The following is a 17,375-nucleotide window of genomic DNA, read 5'->3' as shown; positions in this document are numbered from 1 at the left end:
AGTGGCGCATGCGCAGATGGATATCTTGGCACTGAGATCTCGGGAGATGAGATTTCAGTGCCCAGCAGATAACGAGAAAGAAGGTGGTGGGGGAAGGAGTGATAAAAGAGGAGGAGGTGGAGGAAGAGTGACAAAGGAGGAGGTGGGAATTCCTCCTCCTTCTGTGTGTGTCTTGGGATGGCATGGTTGGAACAATGGCACCTTCTCCCTGTATGAATGGCACAATTCTCCGTGTACCATGGATTCTGTTGGGAGCAGACTGCATATGTCCAGTATTTCCCCTCCCCATATGGGAGAGGCGCAGATGGTTTGACACCTTTCCCCATCTGGGTAATTGGGCATTGACTGGGTATCCGCCCCAGCCAACTGGGTACCCAAGTAGTATCCTTGACAGTATGTACGCCACTTAACCACTTTCTGTGTCTGTCAGTCAATATCTGGATTGTGCAGAGCAAGCCAAGGAAGTCCAACCACAGCTGAGGGCAGGCCCTCAGGCACGTAGCAGTTCAACACCTCAGAGTGTATGGCCCCCACCTGTAGCTGCAAGTCATGGACCACGTAAAGTGCCCCTGAGTCAATAGCATTAATTTATTATTATTATTATTATTTATTGTTATAGCGCCATTTATTCCATGGCGCTTTACAAGTGAGGAGGGGTATACATAATAAAAACAAGTACAATAATCTTGAACAATACAAGTCATAACTGGTACAGTAGGAGAGAGGACCCTGCCTGCGAAGGCTCACAATCTATAAGGGATGGGTGAGAATACAGTAGGTGAGGAATAATGGGCATAAAAACAAAAGGGGGTGCAGGTGCTATTTACAGCAAGACACTAATGTGCCTTGTACACAAGTCCTCATAAGTTTATGTAGATTTAACGCCCGCCTGGATGACCTGTGCAGCCAGTCCTTCACCTTATGTGAAGATCACAGCCCTAGTATGGCTGGTAGTTGTTCTGATGGTTGCCGCCGCCTCTTGATGCCTTGCCATACGTGCTTTGTTGTCCACTGTAGTCTGTATACCCTTGGTTCCCGTATCCACTGTAACTCCCGTAGTTGTACCCAGAATAGTCATAGCCACCATAGTTATTGTAGCTGGCATCACTGTAGGAGCTGCTGCCACTGCTGTTGTAGCTGCCATATCCTTGATCATAGTAGTTATTGTACCCTTGGTTCCAACTCTGTCCTTGGCCTCCTCTGCCTCTCCCTCGGCCACCTCCTCGCCCGTTTGATGTTCCTCTTCCTCCCTTCTGTTGCTGCTGCTGCTGTTGTCTGTACAGCTCTTTGGGTTGGGCAACTTTGATCTCACACTTTCCTGAACCAATCTGGTGGTATCTGCTCTCCAGAAGCTTCTTCACTGGCTCTTCATCTGTGTATGTAATGAAGCAAAACCCTCTCCTCTCATTCATTTTTGTGTCCATTGGAAGTTCAATGTTTTCAATATCTCCAAACGCCCCAAAGTACTCCTTGATCTGCTCCTCTGTGGTGTCTGGGCTCAGGCCGCCAACAAACACTTTCTTGGGAGGCTCCTTCCCCTTTAAGGCTTTGGCCCTCTTCGGATCAATGAGCTTGCCGTCCAGCTTGTGCTCCTTGGTCTCCAGCACCTTATCCACACTCATCGCATCCCTGAAGAGCACGAAGCCCCTGGAGCGGCCAGTCACTGGGTCCGTCTTAATGGTGCAGTCCACCACCTCCCCGAAGCGGGCCAGGTACTCCGTCAGGTCCTTCTTACTGGTGTCCCAGCTCAGGCCGCCGATGAACATCTTCCCCTCGTCCTGCTGATTCTTGCTGGCGTTTCTATAGGTCTGGACAATGTATGTGGGACAAAGCCCTGGTCCTGGATGAACTTAGCATTGACCAAATTAAACCTTGCCCCACTGTCCAGAAAGGCGGAAACCTTCCACCTTATTTCCACCCATGTGCAAAGTAGCTGATAAAAAAAATGAGTCTTACCCACCGAGGTAATAAGTAAACCCGGGTTGCCAACCTCCCCGCAACTCGGGCCCACTTGTTTTTCGGGCGGTTTGAATAGAGGTCTGGAAAGACATGTGCTCCCAAAATGGCCCTTTTTACCACAACAGAAGCACACCCCCCTTATGCCAGAATGAGACACAGCACTCACCTACATGGGTTCCACAATTGGCTCAGAACTGACCACCCTCGACGCCAGACGTCCGACCCCCTGGTGACTCCCTATGCCTCTGGCAAAGAATGTGATCAACTCGGGTCACCAGAGACATGGCTGCCTCAAGGAAGTCAGGAGTCTCATAGAGAGCTAAAGCATTTCTTACTCTCACTGAGAGGCCCTCACAGAACTGACTATGGAAGGCTGGGTCATTACACCTAGTGTCCGTGGCCCACCTCCAGAATTCGGAGCAATATTCCTCAGCCAGGCGATCTCCTTGCTGAAGTTGGTGTAGAGAGGACTCTGCCATGGAAACACTATTGAGGTCATCATACACAAGGCCCAGAGCCTGAACAAATCCCTCCACCATCTGGAGTGACTGAGCCATGAGAGAGAAGACGCCCATGCTTGGGGTCCCCCTGGAGGAGCAAGTTTACAATCCCCACACGTTGCTCCTCTGTACCTGAGGATACCAGACACAACCTGAAATGAAGTTTGCAGGCCTCACAGGACACAATAAACTTGTCAAGCCCCCCAGAGAAGCTGTCCGGTACAGCGACCTTGGCCTCCACAAAGGTTTACCTAGAGAGCGAGATCCCCACACCAGATGTAATAGGGTGCTGTGAAACCACTGCGTAAATCCACAACCTCCAGACTGAGCTTCTACAACTGCCCTGTCAGAGCTGAGATAGGATCTATCACGGATCAGAAAAATTGATTGCAGTATGATTTAATGTCACGAATCGACTGGTGAGTGACCTGGGACCAGAGGCACCTTTCCTGGCCCTAACACTAGGGGGTGCCCTTGCTCGCTCTGTTCCCTAGGATACTTTAGATCATGCCTGGGCAAGATGCGGCCCGCAGGCTGCATCCAGCCCGCCTGATGATTTTAAATGGCCCGCCAGCTAGCTGTCACTTCTGACAGCTGCCCCCGGCACCGCTCGGCCAGCCACCAGATGCTTCTGAGGAGGACCGCTGGCGGCTGGAGTGAAGGCTCTGAGCTCATACACATCGGCCCTGTACGTCACGTGCAATGTGAGCAGCAGAGCCGGGTTGAATATTGGTGGTGGCGGCCATCTTCCCGAGGCCACGCGTGCGCAGATGGAGTGCTCTGCTTCACGGGGCTTCAGGAAAATGGCCGTGGGAGGCCGCACGTGCGCAGATGGAGATTGCGGCGGCCATTTTCCTGAAGCCGAGTTTGCAGATTTAGATCTTGGCTTTAGGAAAATGGCCGCTGCGATCTCCATCTGCGCACGCACGGCCTCCCACGGCCATTTTCCTGAAGCCCTGTGAAGCAGAGCACTCCATCTGCGCACGCGTGGCCTCGGGAAGATGGCCGCCGCCACCGATATTCAACCCGGCTCTGCTGCTCACATTGCATTCCGGGCCGCTGCGTCATCTCACCGGTGGAAGGGACCCTGCGCGCGCCATGCCGCACCTCGGCCGTCGCCACACCACTGCTACAACCCCCCCATGGACACCAGGCTGTGGCGTCGCCCACCTAAGCAGGAAGGGACCCTGCTCAGGTTCACGCCACACCGCATCACCCCACCTCTGCCGACACCATGCCTCCTGTGACCCTGCTCTGCCACCGCCAGCCTTCAGGTAAGATACTGTAAATTAGGACAATAAGATGGACCCCATCTTATAAAAAAATCTTTTTTTCTGCAATTTTCACCCCAAATTTGGGGGTCGCCTTATGGTCCGGTGCGTCTTATAGTCTGAAAAATGCGGTAATTATATTAGTCCGGCCCTCTAAAACCATCCCAATTTCTCATGCGGCGCCATGGAAAAATTAATTGCCCACCCCTGCTTTAGATGATGAAGATGTCAGGGCCTCTGCCCTTGCCCTATCTCCTAGATTAGCCCTTCGTCTGTCCACTTCCCCCACCCAGGGAAGAGGGAGCTACTGTGCACTGCAGTACACCAACCCAACAGACAGGGTAACAAAGTCAAGGGTAAACTGAAAATTCTACACACATAATATACACACATAATATACACTCACATATGGCAAAGGTATTCACCAGGGTGTGTAGGGAGGGGACAGAAAGCAAAACAGGGAAGGATAACAAATTACCAAGACTTCAAAACCAGACAACGGTTGCTAATAATCTCCTCCAGCTCTCCTCAAAAACAACTCCCACTCCTATGTCTTGTAGCAATTTCTAACTCAGGCAAGGACCTGGTAATCAAGACCAGATTTTATAGGGAAAAGGAGTGGCTAACCGAGCACAGCTAAATGAAAGATTTTCCAACATGGCCGATTAATCCTCGTTCTGCTGGAAGAAATAACCACGTTTAATACACTGAATAAGTGCTTCTTCTCAGCTGCGGTCTTCTGGCTTCGCACTGTTGCGGTAACCCCATGACAACAACTATCCCATTCACGCAGAAAGCAGCAGTGCTTTATGCATCCGTCCTAGAGATCAAGTAAGAGGTCCACCATCTTGGTGGCATGTGAGAACAAGCAGACGGAGGAGTTCCTGACGAGTATCTAGCTATTTATCTGATATAGAATCTCTAGAAAATTCGGTGTTGCCAATTCTCCCTCTTTTGTAGGCTTTTGGAGATAAAACATCTTCAGTCTTCGCTCTTTACCTCTCCTATAAACAAAATGGTGGGAAAACTAACCACTTTTTTTAATTTAGTTATATTTTTATTGCAGTTATTTTTCCCCAATCCCTTTTTCCACTTTTCCCAATTCAAAATGCTGAGGTGAGAGGATCAAGGGACAAAGACCCTATCTGGTACTAACATGCTGGAGGCCCAGAACATCCAGCCACGGGGCCTGGATTCTCTCATTTGTGGCCACAGCGTTTCTTGTAGAATAAATTCCTTTCTCGTTCGTCTGACTCCATGTTATTATGACGCTAGTCACTTCTCACGGCTAAGCCATGAGTCAAAGTGGTCAAGGAGTCCAAAGTCAGAAGCCAGGAGGGTATGTCATAAACAGAAGGAAGAGACAAAAGCATAGTCAGGTAGCGTTCCAAGGTCAGAGTACCGGCAGATTAATGGATCAGAACTGAAGGGGTTAAACAGGCGGATGATCAGAACAAAGTCCAAAGTCAGGCAACAGATAAAGCAAAGAGAACACAAGGCACAGAGCACAAACTTCAAGATGAATATACATCTGGCAGTGGACTGGGAGAAGCTTCTCAGTTAAGTAGGCATTGCAATTACCCTTGATAGTGAACACCTGAGATCGCCTACCAATCACAGATTGGCTAGTCAAGCTGTCAATCAACACACTGACAGCTCAGCATGCCCCTGTACCAGATTGGATGGTCATGCTGTATATCAAAGTACTGACAGCTTCAGCACATCCCTATACTGGATTGGACGGCCGAGCTGCCAGTAACTGCATCCCAGACACCCTGAGGGGTGAAACTATGACAGTACCCCCAGGCTTCCCAGGAAATTTTAGATGAAAGGCACTGACTAACCGATCGGCCTTCACATCTCGAGCACGTACCCAGGATTTCTCCTCTGGTCCGTATCCCCTCCAGTGGATGAGGTACAGGAGGGAATTACAGATCCTTCTAGAATCCACAACCCTCTGAACCTCATACTTCAGGCCACCATCTACTGAAAGAGGAGGAGGCGGGGATGAAGTAGACAATGCAGAAGGGACATACTCTTTTAATAGGGATTTATGGAATACGTTAGGGATTCTAAGGGATGGAGGAAACTTTAATCTAAATGCCACAGGATTGACCACCTCTAGGATCTCATGGACCAATAAACTTTAGACCCAACTTCGCTGACGGCACTTTAAGTTTAATGTTCTTAGACGACAACAAAACCTTATCCCCAATCTTAAAAACAGGACCCACCGAACGTCTTCTATCGGCCTTTCTTTTTGGGGAATCTGTCCCATTCAGTATTCTTCTGAACCTCCCTCCAGACATCCCCAAGTCTCTGTACTGAACCTCCACCCAGGGCATTCAGAAATGATCCTAGAAAATTCACCAAAATGGGGATGAAAAGTATAATTACAGAAGAGTGGTGAGGTTTCGGTAGATTGATTTACTCGACTGTTAAAAGCAAACTCAGCTAGAGGTAAAAACAAAGACCAGTCCTCCTGTCACTCTGCCACAAAGCACTTTAAAATTTATTCCAAATAGTCTGACCATTGGTTTCAGGGTGATAGGGAGATGAAAATGAAAATCAATCCCTGTTTACAGCAAAAAGTTCTCCAAAATTTAGAGGCAAATTGTACTTCCTTATCAGACACAATGTTCAGGAGGATCCCTTACAATATGAAAAATAAACAACCTGGAGAGTGTCTCTGCATTATGTAATCCTGACAAAGGAATAAAATGAGCTTGTTTGCTGAATCGATCAGCTACCACCCAAATAGCAGTTTTCTCATCAGAGGCAAATCTGTAATGGAATCCATGGATACACGAGTCCATGGTCTTTCAGGCAAAAAGGCAATGGAGCCAATTTCCCAGCCGGCCGGCTATGACTGACTTTGGCATGTGTGCAGACTTCACATGCAGATACAAAATGTTTAATATCATTATGCATGGACAGCCACCAAAAAAGTCTAGCAACAGCTTTCCTTGTGGCAGTAACCACAGGTTGACCACTTAAAACAGAATCCTGAAATTCCTGTAACACCCGCAATCTTAGGTGCACAGGCACAAATAATTGAGCTAATGACTGGACTTTACAAATCTCCTCTTCCAATTCCGAGGTTACACTACAATACCCTAAGGAATAATGGAGGATGGGAGTTCTGGAGAAGAAATGGAATCTAGACTACGAGATTAATCATCAGCTTTCACATTTTTACACCCAGACCTGACTGAAATAGAAAAATTAAATTGAAAGAAAAACAAGGACATCTGCCCTGTCTAGGTGTTAACCTCTTAGCTGATTCAATGTAAGCTAAATTCTTGTGATCCGTGATCACTGTATCTTGATGATCCGCCCCCTCCAAAAACTGCCTCCATTCCTCAAAGGCCAATTTGACTGCAAGTAACTCCCGATTACCCACATCATAATTTCTCTCTGCCGGTGAAAATTTCTTAGAAAGAAAAGCACATGGACGCGGTTTGTCAGAATTTTGGGCCCCTGTGATAAGACTGCCCCCACCCCGATCTCCGATGCATCCACCTCCACAATGAACAGTTCTTGAAGATCAGGCTGGATCAGAATGGGTGCTGACAAAAAACACTCTTTCAATCTTTCAAAAGCCCTGATAGCACCCGGTGACCAAACTTTCAAGTGTAAGGTCAGTAAGTGGTTTAGCAATCTCTGAAAACTCCTTGATACATTTTCTATAATAGTTGGCGAATCCCAGAAAATGCTGCAAAGCCTTAAGATCACGAGGTTGAACCCAATCAACTATGACCTGCACCTTCCCAGGGTCCATCTTAAACCCTTCTGCTGACAAGATAAACCCCAAGAAAGAGATTTTTGGCACAGAAAAAACACATTTCTCTAATTTAGCAAACAGAGAGTTCTCCCTTAGCCTCTATAACACAACACGGACATGTACCTGGTGAGTGTCCAAGTCTGGCAAGAAAATTAAAATGTCATCGAGGTAAATCACAACAGATATTCCAAAGCAATCAGAGAAAATATCATTCATAAAATGTGAAAACACAGTAGGTGCATTAGATAAGATTTTCAAAAAGACCATCACACGTTAAAAGCGCCGTTTTCCACACATCACTCTTTCTGATGCCTATCAAATTGTAAGCCCCTCTAAAATCAAGCTTAGCAAACACCCTGGTCCCAGAAGCTGATTTTATAGGTCTGGGATGAGTGGAAGTAAGTATTTTTAACCATGATCTTGTTTAGTTCTCGGAAATCAAGGCAAGGACGGAGACCCCTATCTTTTTAACAAAGAACAATCCAGCTATAGGGGAGGAGGATGACCCTTCTGTAAACTTTCATTAACATATTCTTTCATGGTGGCACGTGCAGGCCCCAACAAATCGTAAAGGTGAGCTTTTGGCAACTTGGTGCTAAGAATAAGATCAATAGCACAATCATAGGGCGATGGGGATGCAGTATCTCTGCCTCTTTTTTTCAAGAACACATCTGCGAAGTCCTTCAGGTGCTCCGGAAGACCCTCCAGACTAGCGGAGCATATTTGTGCAATTTTTTGGACATTTTTTGTAACACTTGGGGCTCCATTTCACAATCTACTTCTGACACCAATCAATAACTGGATTGTGAATCTGCAGCCATGGAAGCCCTAGTACCAATCCAGCAGGTAAATTATCCAACACAAAACAGGAGATGGATTCAGAGGGGAGAGCTCGCACTTGGAGAGCGAAATCCACCGTTGCTCTCTCAACCACATTGTGAGCTAATGGTGTCTTGTCAAGGGCGATGACTTGAATGGATCTTTCCAATCTAACTGTCCCTAAGCCTAACTTCAGAACCAGTCCCGAATCAATAAAGCTAGCAGCAGATCCACAGTCAATGAATGCCAATGTTGATAACACCTGGTTCTCAAAGGAAATAATTGAATTTAATAGTACTTTATCAGAAGAAGAAAAAAGTACCTGGGAGTCTGGGTGACCTCCTCGTCCATCACCCAGACTCAGACGTTCTCCCGATGGTTTGATAACTTGAGGATGAGTTGTGCAATTCTTAAGAAAATGTCCAGAGACACCACAGTAAAGACAAAGTCCAAGATCTTGCCTCCGTGTCACACTACCGCCTTCCTCCCTCTTGCTGGACCCACAGTGCCTCTAGGGACGCTGCTCCCTGTCCGTGCCATACCGGACCACCGCACTTCACTACTTAGTGGTATGTTTTTCTTACTTTCTCTGCTGGCCCTAACTGCAGCATCAGTGCCTTGCCTCATTCTCTTTAACCCTTTTAAACTCTCTGTAGGAGCCTCAGTCTCCATCCATTGGACAAGTGTCCTCCTCTCTCCTCTATCATTCTCCACTCATTAAGTGAGGTTTGATAAAGACCCAAAGGGTCGAAACGTTACCTCAGAACTCTATTGACCACTGTGGTGTTACTTAATAAATACTTCACACTTTCGATGCAATCTGAATACATTGAGTGCTGTTGTTTGTCCGAATTTATGAATTCACTGGATCCATTCCAGGTTCAGCCTGCACCAGCTTCACTCCTACAGAGTTCACACCTTTCTCTTTAAATTTAAAAGAAAGAGAGGGTTGCACAAGGGCTTTGTTTTTATTGTGGTAGTACTTTGCATTTACTCCGTTCCTGCTCCGTTTGGCTAGGAAACTCTTCCACCTAGGTCAGGTAGGAGAGGCCTCCCTGGGTGTGCGTGACTCCTCTTTAGCTTTAACTATGTCTGTCCAGATATCTTCTGTGAATGGGTGCTACTCGGTGTTGCCGTATTTCGATTCGGGCGTGGCAGGCAACATCATTAGTCTGGAGGAGGTCAAGAAGCACCAGATTCTGGTCAGGATCCTTAAGGAGCCATGTCTGATTTCATCTGTGGATGGAAGGTCTTTACAAGAGATCATCACAAAGGTTACGGAAGAGGTGGAGTTGCAGGTGGGGGCTCTACATCGCGAGAGAATCGCGTTCTACGTCTTGCCCAATTTGTCCCATGCAATTCTTCTCAGGCTACCTTGGCTGAGGGCGCATGAACTTATCCTGGACTGGCGCTCGGGGAGCGTCCTTCGTTGGGGCCAGCACTGCCATGATCATTGCCTGTTATCAGTTCGCCCTGCCAAAATTTCCTATCCCATCTTCGCTCCGGCCGAATTACCAGTCGCTTATTGGTCCTTAGTGGATGTCTTTTACAAGAGGGAGGTGGAGAGTCTTCCTCCGCATCAGCCATATGATTGCCCGATTGAACTCATTCCTGGCTCTACACCTCATAGGGGTAGAATCTATCTGCTGTCTCTAGTTGAGTCGCAAGCAATATCTGAGTATATTAAGGAGAATCTGGCCAAAGGCTTTATCCGAAAGTCTTCTCCCACTGGCGCTGGATTCTTATTTGTTAAGAAGAAAGACGGCTCACTTTCTCATTGACTACAGAGGGCTCAATGAAATTACCATCAAGAACAAGTACCCACTGCCGCTTATCCCTGAGCTCTTTGATCACCTGTGAGGAGCAAGAATTTTTACTAAGCTTGACCTCTGTGTGGCCTACAATTTGGTTCGCATCCATGCTGGAGATGAGTGGAAGACTGCATTTAACACACGCGATGGGCACTATGAATATTTGGTCATGCCCTTCGGTCTCTGCAATGCTCCTGTAGTGTTTCAGTTTATAAGTGACATCTTTCGGGATCTCTTGTATTCCTGCTTTGTGGTATACCTCGACTACATTCTAATTTTTTCTCTGGATCTGCCTACCCATAGATGGAACGTTCATCAAGTGTTACTCTGTTTGAGAGCGAACTGTCTACGCCAATTACGGAAAGTGTTTCTTCGAACAGACATCCCTGCCTTTTTTGGGATACATCATCTCAGACTCCAGTTTAATGATGGATCCCGAGAAGGTGTCCGCCATCCTGAACTGGCCGCGACCCCTCATGGTGAAGGCCATCCAAAGGTTCCTCGGTTTCATGAACTATTACAGGCAGTTCGTGCTCCACTTCTCGTTGACCTTGCACCTCTCGTTACTTACCCGCAAGGGAGCTGATCCCAGTGTTTGGTCTTCGGAGGCCGAGGACGCCTATTTGACTCTGAAGCAAGCCTTCACACAAGCGCTGGTACTTCATTGCCCTGACACTAATAGTCTGTTCATTCTCGAGGTGGATCCCTCTTCCACAGGGGCTGGGGCAGTGCTCTCCCAGAGGTTGTCGTCCAGTCATTTGATCACTTGCAGATTCTTCTCCAAGGCATTTTCTACTTCGGAATGCAACTATTCCATCGGTGATAAAGAGCTACTGGCCATCAAGTTGGTGTTGGACGGAGGAGTGGTGGTGTCAAATATAAAATACAGTCTGTATAGAGTCTTGTGCTTGGGTGCAAGGAAACACAGAAGACACAGGCTTGTTTAAGTAGTTCTTGTATTACTTCATACAAGTAAGGGTTAACACAGTTGCAGGCTGGAGACAAGACAGGCAGGAATAAACCTTAAAGGGAACCTGTCACCTGAATTTGGCGGGACCGGTTTTCGGTCATATGAGCGGGGTTTTTGGGTGTTTGACTCACCCTTTCCTTAACCGCTGGCTGCATGCTGGCCGCAATATTGGATTGAAATTCATTCTGTCCTCCGTAGTACACGCCTGCGCAAGGCAATCTTGCCTTGTGTACGCGCAGTATGCTTTGCCCAGCTGCGGGCAAAGCCGAAAAGCATTAGTGCGCATGCGCCGGTGCACTATGTCCCGGAAGTATTTCGCTGTGTTCCGGGACATAGTGCACCGGCGCATGCTTTTTGCCTTTGCCCGCAGTTGTGCAAAGCATACTGCGTGTGCGCAAGGCAAGATTGCCTTGCGCAGGCGTGTATTACGGAGGACAGAGAATGAACTTCAATCCAATATTGCGGCCAGCATGCAGCCAGCGGGTAAGGAAAGGGTGAATCAAACACCCGAAAACCCCGCGAGGAGCATTAATGTTATTAACCGGTTCCCATGAGTTGTCTTCAACTGAGTAGCCTTGCCACTTAATCAGGTATTGTAGCTGATTTCTATGCAACCTAGAATCCAGAATCTTTTCCACTACAAATTCCTCCTGACCATCAATCAGCACTGGGTCAGGATGAGGAGAAGAACGTCCAGGAAACATATTGGGTACTGCTGCCTTTAGTAGGGAAACGTGAAAAACAGGGTGAATTCTCATGGTTCTGGGCAGACGAAGACGACAAGCCACGGCACTTACAATCTTACTGATCCTGTATGGACCAATGTACGTATGTCCCAATTTGGATGATGGAATCCTTAACTTAAGGTTCTTAGTTGACAGCCAGACCAAATCTCCTACCTTGAAGGCTGGTGCGGGTTTACGAAACTTATCAGCTGCTCTCTTATATTTCTCCTGAGCCGATTCCAGATTCTCTTTTAAAAGATCAACATTCCGTTGTAGGGAAGCGATTCTGTCGGCCACAGCTGGTAAAGGCGTATCTATAGGAAATCGAGGAAGTATGTTAGAATGATAACCTGGGTTAGCATAAAAAGGAGACTGCTTAGTGGAAGCACTCTGAACGTTATTATAAGAAAATCAGCCAAAGGAAGTAAATCCACACAATCATCCTGTAGGTGGCAGATAAAACAGCGGAGATACTGCTCCAGGGTCTGGTTGGTCCATTCTGTCTGACCATTAGTCAGGATGAAAGGCAGAAGAAAGATTTACTTTAATGTCCAATGTGGCACAGAAATTCTGCCAAAACCTTGAAGTGAATTGCACCCCTCGATCAGAAATGACCTCATCCGGTAGTCCATGCAAGCGAAACACATCTTGAATTATTAAATCTGCGGTCTGTTTAGCAGTGGGTAAGCAGCTACAGGGAATAAAGTGAGCTGCCTTTGTCAAACGATCCACCACCACTAAAATGGTGTTTTTCCCTTGCGAGGTTGGCAACTCCACAATAAAATCCATGGAAATGGATCCCCATGGTTGGGGTGGGTAGGGGTTGTAATAAACCCGTCGGTGAAGAACGTGGTGTCTTGCATCTCGCACACACTTCGCATGAAGAGACATAATGTAGAACATCTTTTCTATAAGTGGGCCACCAAAAGAAACGAGAAAGGAATTCTTGAGTCTTTAGGACTTCTCTATGTCCCGCTATCTTAGAGTTGTGGATGAGTTGTAGTACTCTCAATCTGACCGTTTCAGGTATAAACAAACGTTGGCCCTGAAACCACACACCATTCTTATAAACAAGACTTACATCCTTATGAGGTTGCGCCAGAAAGGAATCCGAATGGTATGCCTCCTTGATGTCTTTAAGTAGGTCTTAATTGTGAATCACTCCCAGGAACCTGGAATCGGGAAGAATAGTCTTAAGGTACCTTCACACTAAACGATATCGCTAGCGATCCGTGACGTTGCAGCGTCCTGGATAGCGATATCGTTGAGTGTGACAGGCAGCAGCAATCAGGATCCTGCTGTGATATCACTGGTCGTTTAGGAAAGTTCAGAACTTTATTTGGTCGTCAGATCGCCATGTATCGTTGTGTTTGACAGCAAAAGCAACGATGCCAGCGATGTTTTACAATGGTAACCAGGGTAAATATCGGGTTACTAAGCGCAGGGCCGCGCTTAGTAACCCGATGTTTACCCTGGTTACCAGTGTAAAATGTAAAAAAAACAAACAGTACATACTCACCTTCACGTCCCCCGGCGCCCGCTTCCCGCACTGACTGAGTGCCGGCCGTAAAGTGAAAGCAGAGCACAGCGGTGACGTCACCGCTCTGCTGTTAGGGCCGGCGCTCAGTCAGTGCAGGGAAGCGGACGCCGGGGGACGCGAAGGTGAGTATGTACTGTTTGGTTTTTTTACATTTTACACTGATAACCAGGGTAAACATCGGGTTACTAAGCGCGGCCCTGCGCTTAGCAACCCGATGTTTACCCTGGTTACCCGGGGACCTCGGCATCGTTGGTCGCTGGAGAGCGGTCTGTGTGACAGCTCTCCAGCGACCACACAGCGATGCTGCAGCGATCGGCATCGTTGTCTGTATCGCTGCAGCGTCGCTAAGTGTGAAGCTACCTTTAGAAGTAGTGAGGGGAGAAGTCTCAGTTGAATGGATCCTAGAGAGTGCATCTGCCTTTCCATTGCACGACCCTGGCCTATAAGAGATTACAAAATTGAATTGATTCAAGAACAGACTCCAACGAGCTTGGCGAGGAGTCAGGCACTTAGCTGATCTGATAAATTCAAGATTGCGATGGTCGGTCAGGACGACTATCTGCTGTGCAGTTCCCTGAAGGTGATGTCTCTATTCCTTGAAGGCAGCAATGATGGCCAACAATTCTCTATTGCCCATGTCGTAGTTCTCTTCTGCTGCAGACAACCGCTGTGATAAAAAAGCACAGGGATGCAAAACATTCTTCTCACCTGTTCTCTGGGAGAGTATAGCTCCAATGGCACAGTCAGAGGCATCCACCTCTACTATGAAGGCCAGTTCAGGGTTGGGATGCACTAGGATAGGTGCTGTGGTAAATTTACTCTTCAGGAAAGAAAACGCTTCTTGGGCTTGAGGAGTCCAGGTGAAGATAGATCTTTTATGGGTAAGTTGCGTGATAGGTGACACTACCTCAGAAAAGTTCCTAATAAAATGCCTGTTGAAATTGGCAAACCCGATGAAGCGCTGTACTTCCTTCACATTTTTAGGAACTGGCCAGTTCTTGATGGCTTGGGTCTTACTTTCATCCATACAAATTCCTCGTGATGACATTACATACCCCAAAAATTGAATCTCGGTCTGATGGAATTCGCATTTTTCAAGTTTGATATAAAGGTGATTTTGTCGTAGGCGTTCTAAGACCAACTTCACGTGTCCATGATGTTCCTCTGTAGAGTTAGAGAAAATCAAAATGTCATCTAAATAAATCACTACAAAAGTATCCAAAAGATCCCTGAAAATATCGTTCACTAAATGTTGGAAAGTTGCTGGGGCATTACACAAACTGAAAGGCATGACTAAGTATTCAAAATGTCCATAACGTGATCTGAATGCTTTCTTCCATTTATCCCCAGGTCTAATATGGACCAAATTATAGGCCCCACGGAGATCCAGTTTAGAAAAAATTTTGGCATGCCGTACTCTCTCCAATAACTCAGGGATCAAAGGCAGTGGGTAACTGTTTCTGATAGTAACCTTATTAAGCTCCCGGTAATCTATGCAGGGTCTAAGAGATCCATCTTTCTTCTTCACAAAGAAGATGGGTGCACCTGCAGGAGATGAAGCCTTTGGCTAAATTCTCATCAATATAGTCCTTCAAAGCCTTTAGTTCGGGCCCTGCCAAAGGGTAGATCTTACCAAAGGGTATACCTGCTCCTGGCAAGAGTTCAATTGGACAATCATATGGACGATGAGGGGGAAGCTGGTCAGCGTTCCTCTTGTCACATACGTTGGCATACTCATGGTACATAGCTGGTAGCTTTGAAAGTGTTGAGGATCCCTCAGGAACAGCACAAGCTGCAACTTCTGGACCTATCTGTTTCTCCGTGAAGAGCAGCTCCTTGGTCTCCCAGTTAATTGTAGGGTTCTGTGCCTGCAGCCATGGCAGCCCTAAAATGATGGGAAAATGGGGAGAAGCGATAAGCATAAAAGACAGTCTTTCTTGATGATTTTTACCCATGAACACCTTCAAGGGTTCCGTCTCCTGATCCACTGGTACAGAGTTTAACAGGGAGCCATCCACAGTCTCCATCTGTACAGGAGTAGCCTTCTTCACGGGATGTATCCCATGTTTCTGGGCAAAAGAGATGTCCATAAAATTTCCGCTTGCCCCTGAGTCAATCATGGCAGAGCTACACACCCATACCGAGTCAACCCAGAGTTTGATGGAGAGGGAGCAATGAGAGTTGTCCTTCTTACAGCTCAACTGGGATACTGTTGGGGAACTTGAAAAATTGCTGCATTTATACAATCATCGGGCTCTGAAATAATGGAGTTTAAGTCCGAGAAGTCAGTATCTATAGCTGCAGATCTCCCTAGAACTTGAGATTCGGATTTGACAGATCCTCTTTCGCAACACTCACAGTGTTTGACTGCTGCAGCAGTCTTACGAGAACGGTTGGGGCAGCTTGTAATGAAGTGCCCTGACTTACCACAATAGAAACATAGATTTTCTTTTAGTCGATGTTCCTTGCGGGCATCACTCACCCGTCTCTGTAAGGAGTCCACCTGCATTGGTTCAGGTTCTGGTTCCCGTGTGGTCCGGCTCACAGACTCCTTAGCTGGGGAGGAAGGCAGGAAATGATTAGGATGATTAATTTCAGACCATCTCTCCTGTCTGCGTTCAGTAAGACGGGCATCAATACGGATCCAGTAGTTAATAAAGTCTCCCAACGCGGTGGGAGGGTCGGCACGAGCAAGTTCATCCTTAATCATTGGAGACAACCCTTTACGGAAAATTGATTTTTTTTGCGGAACTGTCCCAAGTGGTATCGAGAGCCCATCTCCTGAAATCCAAGGCATATTCAGCTACTGAGCGCTTATCTTGGCGCAAAGCCAACATGGCTGCTTCAGCTGTTGCTCCTTGGTTTGGGTCATCAAAAACCTGCCCCATGGCTGAAATGAAAGCTTCCAAATTATTTAGACATTCATCCTCAGTCTCAATCAGGGGGTTTGCCCACATCAGAGCTTTGTTGGAGAGCAGCATGATTATGGTTAGCACCTTGGATCGATCAGAGAGAAATTGTGAAGCATGAGCAGAGAAAAACAGTTTGCATTGATTAATAAATCCTCTAAATTTTTCCCGTTCACCGCCAAAACAGAAAGGTGGCAACTTTGGAGACCCAGAACCCGGGGGTGTTGATGGTGCCAGGACTCGTTCCTCCAGAGCCTCAATCCAGGTTTGAAATTCCTGCGTATTTTGTCCGAAAACTTGCAAATTGTGATTATTAAGATCTTGCTGGCTTGCAAAGCTGGTCTTTAAAGCCTGAATATCTGCAAGAATCTTATCAGTAACTCCACATAAGTCTTTTACACGAGCCTCCATCTTCCCAGATACTTTATGGCAGAAAAGCTGGAAGAGAGAAAAGAGCGCACAATAGTGTTTACCTGTGGTAACACACCAGGCTGAAAAAAGGGAATGCGCTCACCTGAAATGGTTGTGAGAAGTCACAACCACTGTCATCACAGAATGTATAAATTAATATCTTCCCAGATCCTTTAAGATAGAAATGCTGGAAGAGAAACAAGGGCGCACAATAGTGTTTACCTGTGGTAACACACCTGGCTGACAAAAAAAAAAAGAATGCGCTCACCTGAAATGGTTGTGAGAAGTCACAAGCACTATCATCACAGAAGGTATAACTGGATATCTGGCATTCACGGTCCACAGCAGACTCGGTGTTCCCAGACCCAGCAGACACTAACGTTGGCTTTAGAATCTTGTCAAATATAAAATACAGTCTGTATAGCGTCTTGTGCTTGGGTGCAAGGAAACACAGAAGACACAGGCTTGTTTAAGTAGTTCTTGTATTACTTCATACAAGTAAGGGGTAACACAGTTGTAGGCAGGAAACAAGACAGGCAGGAATAAACCTTAAGTCCATCTAGTCACAGAAACAGGTTAAAGGTTCTCTCTCTACTTCCCTTGCCAATGTTGATGGTAAGCTGAGGGATTCCTGAGTCCACACATGTCCAAGGATCTGAAGTAGAAGGTGGTTGGA

General features: G+C 46.8%; 1 pseudogene; it reads right to left on the bottom strand.

Moving 5' to 3' along the window:
• Positions 1-782: 782 nt before the first annotated feature.
• Positions 783-1,793, bottom strand: LOC143766303 (heterogeneous nuclear ribonucleoprotein D-like pseudogene; annotated as a pseudogene).
• Positions 1,794-17,375: the final 15,582 nt, after the last annotated feature.

Source organism: Ranitomeya variabilis, chromosome 4 (genome assembly GCF_051348905.1).
Source record: "Ranitomeya variabilis isolate aRanVar5 chromosome 4, aRanVar5.hap1, whole genome shotgun sequence".
NCBI lineage: Eukaryota > Metazoa > Chordata > Amphibia > Anura > Dendrobatidae > Ranitomeya > Ranitomeya variabilis.
The sequence above is the reverse complement of the archived record's forward strand: the minus strand, read 5'-3'. Positions and strand labels throughout refer to the sequence as shown.